Source organism: Populus nigra, chromosome 12, assembly GCF_951802175.1.
Source record: "Populus nigra chromosome 12, ddPopNigr1.1, whole genome shotgun sequence".
Lineage (NCBI taxonomy): Eukaryota > Viridiplantae > Streptophyta > Magnoliopsida > Malpighiales > Salicaceae > Populus > Populus nigra.
This window is the reverse complement of record NC_084863.1, coordinates 4020703-4031183: the sequence shown is the minus strand read 5'-3', so window position 1 is coordinate 4031183 and position 10481 is coordinate 4020703. Positions and strand designations below refer to the sequence as shown.

General features: G+C 33.5%; 1 long non-coding RNA gene across 1 annotated transcript; it reads right to left on the bottom strand.

Moving 5' to 3' along the window:
- Positions 1 to 4401: 4401 nt before the first annotated feature.
- LOC133668939 (uncharacterized) lies at positions 4402 to 9865 on the bottom strand. The gene is made up of 2 exons (XR_009833827.1): positions 9045 to 9865; positions 4402 to 4660 (listed from the first exon to the last, which is right to left on the bottom strand). It is a non-coding gene; the product is annotated as an uncharacterized LOC133668939 (long non-coding RNA).
- Between the last annotated feature and the right edge of the window lie 616 nt (positions 9866 to 10481).

Below are 10481 nucleotides of genomic sequence, written 5' to 3'. Positions count from 1 at the left end.
CCCAAACTTCAACTTGTTTTAACCAAAACAAATCCTAAAAATACCATATAAATATTAATAACTCCTTTTTCAACTACAAAACAATCTTTAATCAATTTAAAAATAAAAAAATCAAACAAAACAATAATAGTAATAAATTTATAGACTTCATTGAACTCTCCTCTCCTAACAAACTTTCATTGACACTAATATCTATTACATTCCTTCCATTTCGTTGGTTGAATAAAACATAAGTTGCATATCTTTTTATAAAATATTAATAGATCAAAAAATCATTCTTATTATCCTTAAGAAAAGTATGAACTCCTCGTGATATTGAATGAGTAAACTGAAGGGAATTTAAAGAGGTGACAAACAAAACTTATATTTTAATTAAGGGTTAAAAAAATACTAATTAGGAGGTATTCATATGTTAACCTAAATGTGACACTCAGATTCCAACTTTTTATACCTTCGTTCAAGAATTAATTGTCGTAACGTTTTGACGTAAATGACTTGTGTGACTTCCCTTTATCTTTTAGAAGTGAAAAGTTCGAGTTTTATTTATGTCTTTTTTTTGTATTAAAACATTTTACTTTTATTATATTCTAATATTTTATTTAAGTTGAATTATTTTAAGTTAAAGTTCTATTTAATCTTAGGTATTTAGAAATATTTTAAATTTTAAAATTATATTTATTTGACATTGTGTTTGTATTGCATAATTCATAATTAATTTATCTTGAATTTGAATTATATTTGTTAAATTATATATATATACACCCCGAAATAACCAAAACATTTCATTTTAATTAAATCTTTATATAGCATAATTAGTTTAAAATTAGATTTCAGATTACCAAATTATATAACTAACCCTGAACACACGACAATGTCCATTTTAGTATAAAAGTTCATGTGGTTGTCAAAAGAACAACCAGACTTTTGTCATTGCATGGACAAACAGGAACCACTAATTAATGGCATAGGACGCGCAAAATGGTAAAAGCTCTAGTGGGCCAAAGAATATATGTCGTGTTTTTTTTTAAAAAAAAAATCTTAATTTTTATTTATTAAAATATATAGGTTAAATATATTTTAGTGCTTAATTTCTTAAATAATTGTTAATCAAGTTACATTTTATTAATTATCTCAATTTAATTTATAACTAATAGTTCTTAATATATATGATCTATTAAGTTTCTAATATGTTGACTTAAATATAAATTATAATTCTAAATAAATAAAATTAAATAAATCAAATAATTTAATTTATTATCAACTCAATAATTGATTAATTTATATTTGAAGATCAAGTGCACCGTCTGTAGCAAAGTGTTATGATCCCCTAAATATTAAGAAAGTCATAAGTGGTTTAACTTAACATTTTAGTGACCAGTTTCTCAGTGTAATTATTATCTCTTCATCAATAATGTTCAATTTAAATATTTTAGCATGAAATGTGTCTGTCATATCAAATCATATTTCTTTGCAATATTATAGTCATTGATTCTTTAAAGAAGATTTAAAATTCTTTTTAAATTTCATTCCACCATGTGCAAGGTGATAAATCAAATACTATTTGAGAACATATGGAACATTTTTTTTTCTAATTCTCCCGAGGTGATGAATCCTCTCTTAATCACTCAAATACCTTTATATAGTTTATGTTATATCCAATGTTTACCTATATGTTACCTTTACCGAGATAACGTGTAACAAGATAAAAACATAACACTCCCTATATAAAAATAACTTAGTGATCTCAAGTTTAAGGATAACTTACAAAACCATCACGTGAACCTTTCTATAGACACAAGTGATATCTCCATATGGAATTCTCATGGGGTTAGTTCAATATATATATCTTATGACAAACACCTATTTATTAGTTCTAGATATCCTTTATACCTTAGCTTATAAGAATAAATGCTTCATTTCATAAAAAAAACATAATATGTACAAGTCTCAATAGTTCTAATAAATATCTAATATTTAAGAGAGCATTGACTAGGAACATTTTAGGAATAATGTTTTGATGCAATATATATCTCATAATTATAACAACTTTATAATTTCTTTTACAAGATATTTTTATCTCATGAACTTATATCTTTACTATATATTCATAAATCAAATATTATATTTATTAATCTAATATTATATAAATATTAAAGATATATTAAATCTTTATTAATAATAAATAAGTATTTATATGACTATAATAATGTCACGTGTAACCAACTAATTAGCTACGGGACATATTAAACCAACAGGTTGTAGATAAGATAGATTTTGGCAATGTTTGTACTAAAAATCAGGATGTGATTTTATTGGAAATGTTGGGTGTGTTTGCTAGATTTGTGGCACTGTATTTGCTGGATTTGTATTAGTGTGTTTAGTCAAATTTTGCATGTTAGATTGCTTTAATTTTGTTTATTTGTTTGATTGTTTGAATATGATGGTGAGTTTTGTGCATAAATGATGTATTTGAGTTGGTAATGTGACTGGAAATTTTTGTTTGCTGGAAACGGTGAAGAATTGTTGAGACGAACTTGAATTTGATGTTGGTGGCTGGAAATGGCAAGGGAAGAGGGAAATTTGGCTTGATGTGATATTTCCTATTACACGTTTTTGTTATGGTTTATGTATATATTTTGATTAAGATATTTGATTAATGGAAATTTGGTTGGTAGAATTGAGATTTGATGCTTAAAGATTATCTTTGACTATTTTTCTGTCCTGAAAATTTTTGGGCATGGAGAACATGTGCTTCCAAAGTGAAAAGATAGAAAGCTGATCTGTCCTGACCAGACTATATGTTTGAAAACATGTGTTTCCACAGTTCATAGAATCCGTGACCTGGAAAAATCCAACGAAGATGATAGCTTTTAGGAGTGATTATTTTTTATTTGGTTCAGTTTTTATAAAAAAATAATTAAATTGAATTATTATTTTTCAGTTTGGTTTGATTTTTTTGTTTAGTTCGGTTTTTTTCTGTTTGCTTATAAAACCGAAATCGAACCGAACCGCCCGGTTTTTTTTTTAATTTTAATCGGTTTAATTGGTTTTTTTCGGTTTGATTTTTTCAGTTATTTTTTTTAATTTTGTTGATTTAATCATTTTTTTAGTTTTTTTCTCACCCTAGTAGCTTTAAAAACAGCTAGCCAGAAAACCAAATTGTACCGTAATGGGCATTCGTTACTTTCTCCCAAAACAATTTCCAACCCCGAGACACTTTTCTTTATCTTTATCTTTTTTCCTTAACATTTATTATATTTTTATGTATTAAAATTGAGGCTTTTCTCAATCAATTTCGAATTAATACATTCATATATAAATTATTATATCAATATAATCAATATTTTTTCTTGAATTCAAGCCTAAAACGATACATTAAAACTACATTTGCATTTGGTTAGTGTTTTCAAAACATATGAGATAAAAACGTATTTGATTAAATAGATAAAAATATAAAATAAGTTAAAAATAGTTTTGAAATGAATCTTTAATTTTTTAAAAAATAATATGATCATCTTAGCATGAAAGGAAAAGTGGTGGTAAACAGGGATCCAGAACTGCGACACAAGCTCATTTCTATGTTTCATAACTCAGCCATGAGGGGACACTCAGGCATGACAATAACATCTAAGATTATTGGGGGTCTATTCTACTAGAAAGGACAACAAAAACACATCAGGCAATACATCAGGGAATGCAGTACCTGCTAGAGGAACAAACATTAAAATGTGGCTAGCCCTTGACTCTTACAGCCATTACCCATTCCTGTCGCCCCATTCATCTACATCAATATGGATTTTGTAGAAGGCCTTCCCAAGTTGGAGGGAAATGATGTTATCATGGTCATAGTGGATCGTTTCAGCAAATACGTGCATTGCATAGCCCTAAGTCACCCTTAATCTGCTTCAGGGGTGGCCAAACTATTCATGAATAACATATATAAACTGCATAGGCTAACAACTTCTATAACTAGTGATAGAGATTCGGTATTCTTGAGTTGATTTTGGAAAGAGTTGTTTCACAGTCAAGGGGTTAATCTCCACTGCTCATCAGCATATCATCCTCAAACGGACGGCCAGACAGAAGTCATTAACAAATACATTGAGCACTACCTGAGATGTATGACAGGTGATTGCCCTAATCAATAGGTTAAGTGGTTGTCTTTAGTTGAATGGTGTTACAATACCAATTACACTCAGCTATCAACATGAATCCTTACGATGTATTATACGGGGTTTCTCCACCTTTACACATTCCCTACTTTCCTAAGGATTCAGTTGTGGAATCAGTGGATGTGTATTTGTCCACTAAGGAGGAAGTGATTAAAAAGGTCAAGAATCATCTCCAAAGGGCTCAGAATAGGATGACCACAATAGCAAACATAAAAAGAAGTGATAGAAGTTTTGAAGTTAATGACTATGTCTACCTCAAGCTTCAACCATACCAGAAACAGTCAGCAACACATAGATCCTCATAAAAACTAGCTACGAAGTATTACAGGCCATACCAGGTGATTGCCAAAATAGGAAGTGTGGCCTATAAGCTTGATCTACCTCCTACAACTTTGATTCACCTAGTGTTCCACGTATCCCAGCTTAAAAGGCATGTAGGTAATAATACAGTGCAGGGCACTCCTCCTACGACGCCGCAAACCCCTGTCCTGCAACCCTGAACCATATTAGATAGGCGAATTGCAAAACGACAGAATCAGGCCATTACTCAAGTCCTAATACATTGGGAGGATCTCTCCCCTGCTGACGCTACTTAGGAATACCTTGATGAATTGAAGTGGAGATTTCTACAATTCAACCTTGGGGACAAAGTTGGATTCAAGAAGGGGCAATTGTTTCCAGCTGAAGAAGGAGAAGAATGATTTTTTTTTAGGAATTCACAAAAAGTAACCGTTTCAAATCCTTACTCACCATTTCAATTATAGTCAAAACGTATCGTTTTAGTTTTATAATAAGTATCACTTAAATGTATGTACCGTTTTAGTTTTATAATAAGTATCACTTCAATGTATGTACCGTTTAGTTTTTCTTCTCAAAGTTCCTATAGCTCTGTAGAAGGAAGAATGCTATATATTTACGTGCATTGTAATAGGCAAACACAGAAGAAAGAAATGAGAAACTTATGAACTCCTATATATTTAACCTGTTTATTTTTACGTTTCAAAAACGCTTTTGAAAAATTTTAAATTTTGTTTATTTTTTTCTTTACTTTAAATTATATATTTTTTAATGTTTTTAGATCATTTTGATACGGTGATATCAAAAATAATTTTAAAAAAATAACATTATTTTGATACATTTATGAGTCAAAAACACTTTGAAAAGCAACCGCAACCATACTTCCAAACAAAGTAAGCACTCATAAATGTATCAAAATAATATTTTTTTATTTTTTAAAAATTATTTTTGATATCAGCGTATCAAAATGATCTAAAAACACTAAAAAATATAAATTTAATGTAAATAAAAATAAAAAAAATTAAATTATTTTAAAAACACTTTTAAAATATAAAAATAAACAAGAACAGACAAATAATAGCTACCCTTCACACCCATTCGGTCCATCTAACCACCCTACACCTACACACTCATTCACCCATTCACTCCATCTAACCACCCTCACCCATTCACTCCATCTAACCCCCACAGTTTATAGATTTTTGTAAGTCAGTATCTGACCTAGAAAAATCCAACGAAGATGATAGCTTTAAAAACAGCTGACAATTGTAGCGTATATTTCGTTGGACCCAGCTAGTCAGAAAACAAAATTGTACTATAATGAGCATTCGTTACTTTGTCCCAAAACAATTTCAAACTCCTAAACATAGCTCACAATTTTCCATCCACCGAGACACTTTTCTTTTTCTTTTACTTTTTTCCTTAACATTTATTATATTTTTATGTATTAAAGTTGAGGTTTTAATATACACATATGTTGTAGCCCTGTGATTTTGCTGATCACAAACCATAAGAGATTTGCTAATAAATCTACAAGATACGCAGGTGAAATTGTTTGATGAAAGATAATTGGGCCATCGATCAGAGTATGAACTATTGCAAAGCCGAAGAAAAACTCATGATCAGATCAGGTTCATAAACAGAACACTTGCAGTCCATGCCCATATATAAGAAAACAGCCAATTCAAGCCACTAAAGGGCATACTAGCAAACTGGATGGATAGATTCAAGTTTTGGATCTATAATAAAGAATAGAGCAAGGAGAAAAAGAAAAGAAGAAGCTATATGATCAATCTCACGTATAAAAAGAAAATATTGCAAGCAAGAGAAGATTATACCGGTTATAAGATCAAAACCTAGGGTTAACACTAGAGATGAGAAAAATTAGCAGCTTATCCAGAGATTGTGAAGGATTGAAATGGCAAACTAATTGAAAATTTTGGGTCATCAAGCCAAGAATCATGGAAGAGAACTAATGACTAGAAACTAGTGTATATAAAGCACACTAGGTGCTTGTCAAGATGACCCAACAAAAAATTAGTTAAGACATTGATGTAAGGATTTAAACAAAGATAAAACAATTGTCAAGGTTAGAGGATCCATTAATGGAATTTCAAATAAGTATAATATAAACTTTTTTTATTATTTAACAGGAAATTACACACAAAAAAGGTTCCAATCAGATTATAAATCATTAACATTGTCGCACGTATACAGCGTCGCGATGATCGTCCACCCTCTCAGGTATTTTATGTCAATATGGTATCTGGAAAATATAGGGAGTCAAGGAATTCTTGTCTTTATTAGTGGAAAAATAGAATGGGAGTCGCCATTTAATTTTTGGTTACTAGGAACCTTAACTGGTCTTAGAGATCAGGTACGGAGATTGATTGCGTAAAGGGAAGGTATTAGCACCCCAAATACACCCTACCTAAGGTAAGCTGCATTGTTTATTTGTTTCATATATGCTAAGGTTTCATTGTATTTATAATTGTTGGTTTGTCTACGGTTTAAAAAAAAATCCTCCTCGGTAAGGAGGTCCTTATCTTATCGGGTAAAGCCTAACCGTTCTAATGTCTATAAAAGAACTACCTTTTTAATATTGAGAATACATTTTACGTATAAATTCGTAATCCCAAACATTAAAAAATATATATATTTTTTGGATTTTTTTGAAATATTGGCCAAGTTCTTGTGACTTCAATAAACTAGTCATTAAAGCCAAAATGCATGTTAAAACATATTTTTTTGAAGTTTTCTTTGTTGTATGAAAATACAATATGATTTTTTTTTTGCTTTCAGAGACTTGGCCATATGAATGAAAACAAAAACATGTTTTTTGTTTTTTTATTTAATATTTTGATGAAAACCGGTATTTTAATACCGGATATGTATTTTTACAAAATAAAAATACAAACCAATATTAAGCAAAATTTAGTAAAAAACATATGCGGAAAAATCACAAATTTTTGAAAATATTTTTGAATTTTTTTTATGGGACTGGGCCGGACCCAGCCCACTAATTTTGGGCTCCACTACTCATTAGCGGAACAGTGGACCTTGCGGGGAGCGGAACAGTGGAGCTTGCGGGGAGCGGACCAGGAGAAGAAAAGGAAGGAGAAGAAGAAGAAGGAAGGAAGAGGGGTAGACTTGTCGTGGCTTCGAGGCGGTGCTGCTGGCGGTTGCTGATCAGAGAACGGCTTGGACGGTGGTCGGCCTTTCATCTTCTTCTCTGCGTTTTTTCTTCTGCTCTGTGCTTCTTTATTTCTGTTTTTTTCTGTGTTTCTTCTTCTCGCCTCTTCTGTCTCCTGCTTATCCTTTCTTCTTGTGTTTCTAACGGTGGTTGTTGTTGTTGGCAGAGCGACAGTGGTCCCAAGCAGAGATGCTAGTGGTGGGATGGCTATGCTGTTGTCGTTGCAACCAGTGTTTCTTGTTGTTTTTTTCTCCTTCTTCATAGTGTAGAGGCGCCTCTGCCTTCTGTTCTTTTTTGTTCTTCCTCCTCCTTCAAGCTGACCTGTGGTGGCTGCTGTTGTTGACAGTTAATGGGAAAAATGACATAGTGGCCGATGGTTTTATCACACGTGTGCGGCGTTGGGGCAATCGCCCACCACCCTCATCAGGTGTGGTATGTCTATCTTGGCAAATATGGGAAGACAAGGAATTCTTCTCTTTTATTAGTGGAAAAAATGGAATGGGAGTTGCCACCTTGTATTTTGGTCACTAGAAACCCTAACTGGTCTCAGAGATCGGGTACGAAGACTGGTTGCGTAAAAGGAATGTATTAGCACCCTAAATACGTCCTACCTAAGGTAAGCTGCATTGTTTTATTGTCAGATAAAAATCTAAGGTCTTGTCATGGTTTTTTTTTTTAATTGGTGGTCCGTCTATGGTTCAAGAAAAACCTTTTTCAGTAAGGAAGTTCTTATCTCATGGGGGAAAACCTAACCGTTCTAATATCTATAAAAAGAACTACCTTTTTAATATCAGGAATAAGTTTTACGTATAAATTCGTAATCCCAGACATTAAAACAAAACAAAATATTTTTGATTTTTTTGAAATATTGATCGAGTTCTTGTGACCTCAATAAACTGGTTATTAAAGCTAAAATGCATGTTAAAATATATATTTTTTTGAAGTTTTCTTTGTTGTATGAAAATACATTATGGTTTTTTTTGTTTTAGTTTTGAGAGACTGGGCTGTATGCATGAAAACAAAAATATTTTTTTGAAAAAACCGGGTATTTTAATATCAGATTTGTATCTTTACGATATAAAAATACAGATCGATATTAATCAAAATAACGTAGAAAACTACGCAGGAAAATCTCAATTTCTTCAAAAAAATATATTTTTTTAAATGAAACTGGCCCGGGCCCGGCCCAATTATGTGAGTTGGGCCTGTATTGGCCCAGCTACAAGACTGGACCCAGCCCAGCCGTGTGGGTAACTACTTAATTATTTTCTCACCACAGTAACTACTTAGTTACTTGCTGCAGAATGTGAGTCACGTTCTGCATGCAAATGAAAGAAAGGAAAGAACAAATAAACTAGGGGCAGCGGGGGTGAGGAGGTTACCTGGAGTGGCGAGGCAGTGCTGTTGGTGGTGGTAGCGGAGGCTAACGGCGGCGGTCAGGCGGTGTGCTTGCAGTGGATGGCGATGCCAGACGACGGTTCTGCCCTTTCTCTGTTCTGTGTTTTTTTTTTCTGTGTTTCTTCTTCTCCCCGTTTCTGTCTCCTGCTTCTCTGTCTCTTCGTCCTCTTTTTTTTTCCTTTTTGACGATGGCTCAGGTGGAGTTGCTGCGGTGGCGATGGGGAGGAACAACAATTGCGGAGTCTCAGCACAGTGGTTGTGACAACCAGTGCTGCTGTTTTTCTTCTTCTTCACAGTGTTGCAGCAGTGGCGATGGGGAGGAACAGCAATGGCGGAGTCGATGGTGTTTGCTGCAGTGGTCTTCCTCTCCTCTCTTCTGCTTTTCTCTTTCTCCTCTGTTTCGTCTGGTTTCTTATCTCTGTTTCCCCGTGTCTGTGTTTTTTTTTATTCAGCTCCCCTCTCTGTTTCCTTTTTTTTCTTTTTCTCCCCCGTTTCTTCAGCTTGCTTCCCTCTTTTCTCCAAAACATTTCTCCTCCTCTGCCCCCCTCCCTGTGTTTATCCTATTCTTCGCCGTTTATTCTCTGGCTGTGGCGGTGCTGTCGGTGGTTCTGGTGGTTATGGAAGGAGGCCACGGTGGAGAGAGAAACAGAGAGACGAGCAGCAGCTGGGAACCCGGACAAAAGATGATTTTTTCTTAACTTTGGGGTCCCCCGATCCCCCTTCTCTAGAGCATGAAGATAACATCTATTTACAGCTATTTACAGGCTGTGGAAGAGGGACACTATGTCTCTTCTAGTGCAAAATCTCAACTCTTGATTCGACCCGAAAGCATCCCAACCATCAGCTCAAAGTAGCAATGATGAACTGTTAGTTTTATGCAGTAAAATGGCTGGTCTGGTTGGCCACCGCCTCTGCAGCCTCGATCAGCCCGAACAGCTAACACTAGCGTGTAGTCAGGTATCACGGGATCGTTTGTGTGTACGTTGCATCTAATTTGGTGAAGGAAAGAGGCGTCGAATGCCATGGGAATATAGCCACCCAACTAGACTCGCTGGAGAAGGAGATGAACAGTATCTTATGATTTAGTCCTTTAATTTGTGATTTATTTCTATCTACATCACTGATTGGCTTCAAACTTTTAATTTTGTTCAATTTTACCCATGAAGAACTTCAATTTAAACCCCAAATTTCAGCGCATTTTTCCCTTTGGTCCTTGGTTTTGGATTTATGCAATTTGACCCTTAATTGATTAATAAACTTCCAATTTCTTGAATTTGACCCTGATTTGTCAATTTCAGTCCCTTTATATACACGTCTTTTCCAATTTGGTCCTTGGTTTCGGATTTCTTTAATCAAGTCCCTAATTGGCCATCAAACTTCAATATTTATGCAATGAAGCCCCTGATTTGACCAAATCAACT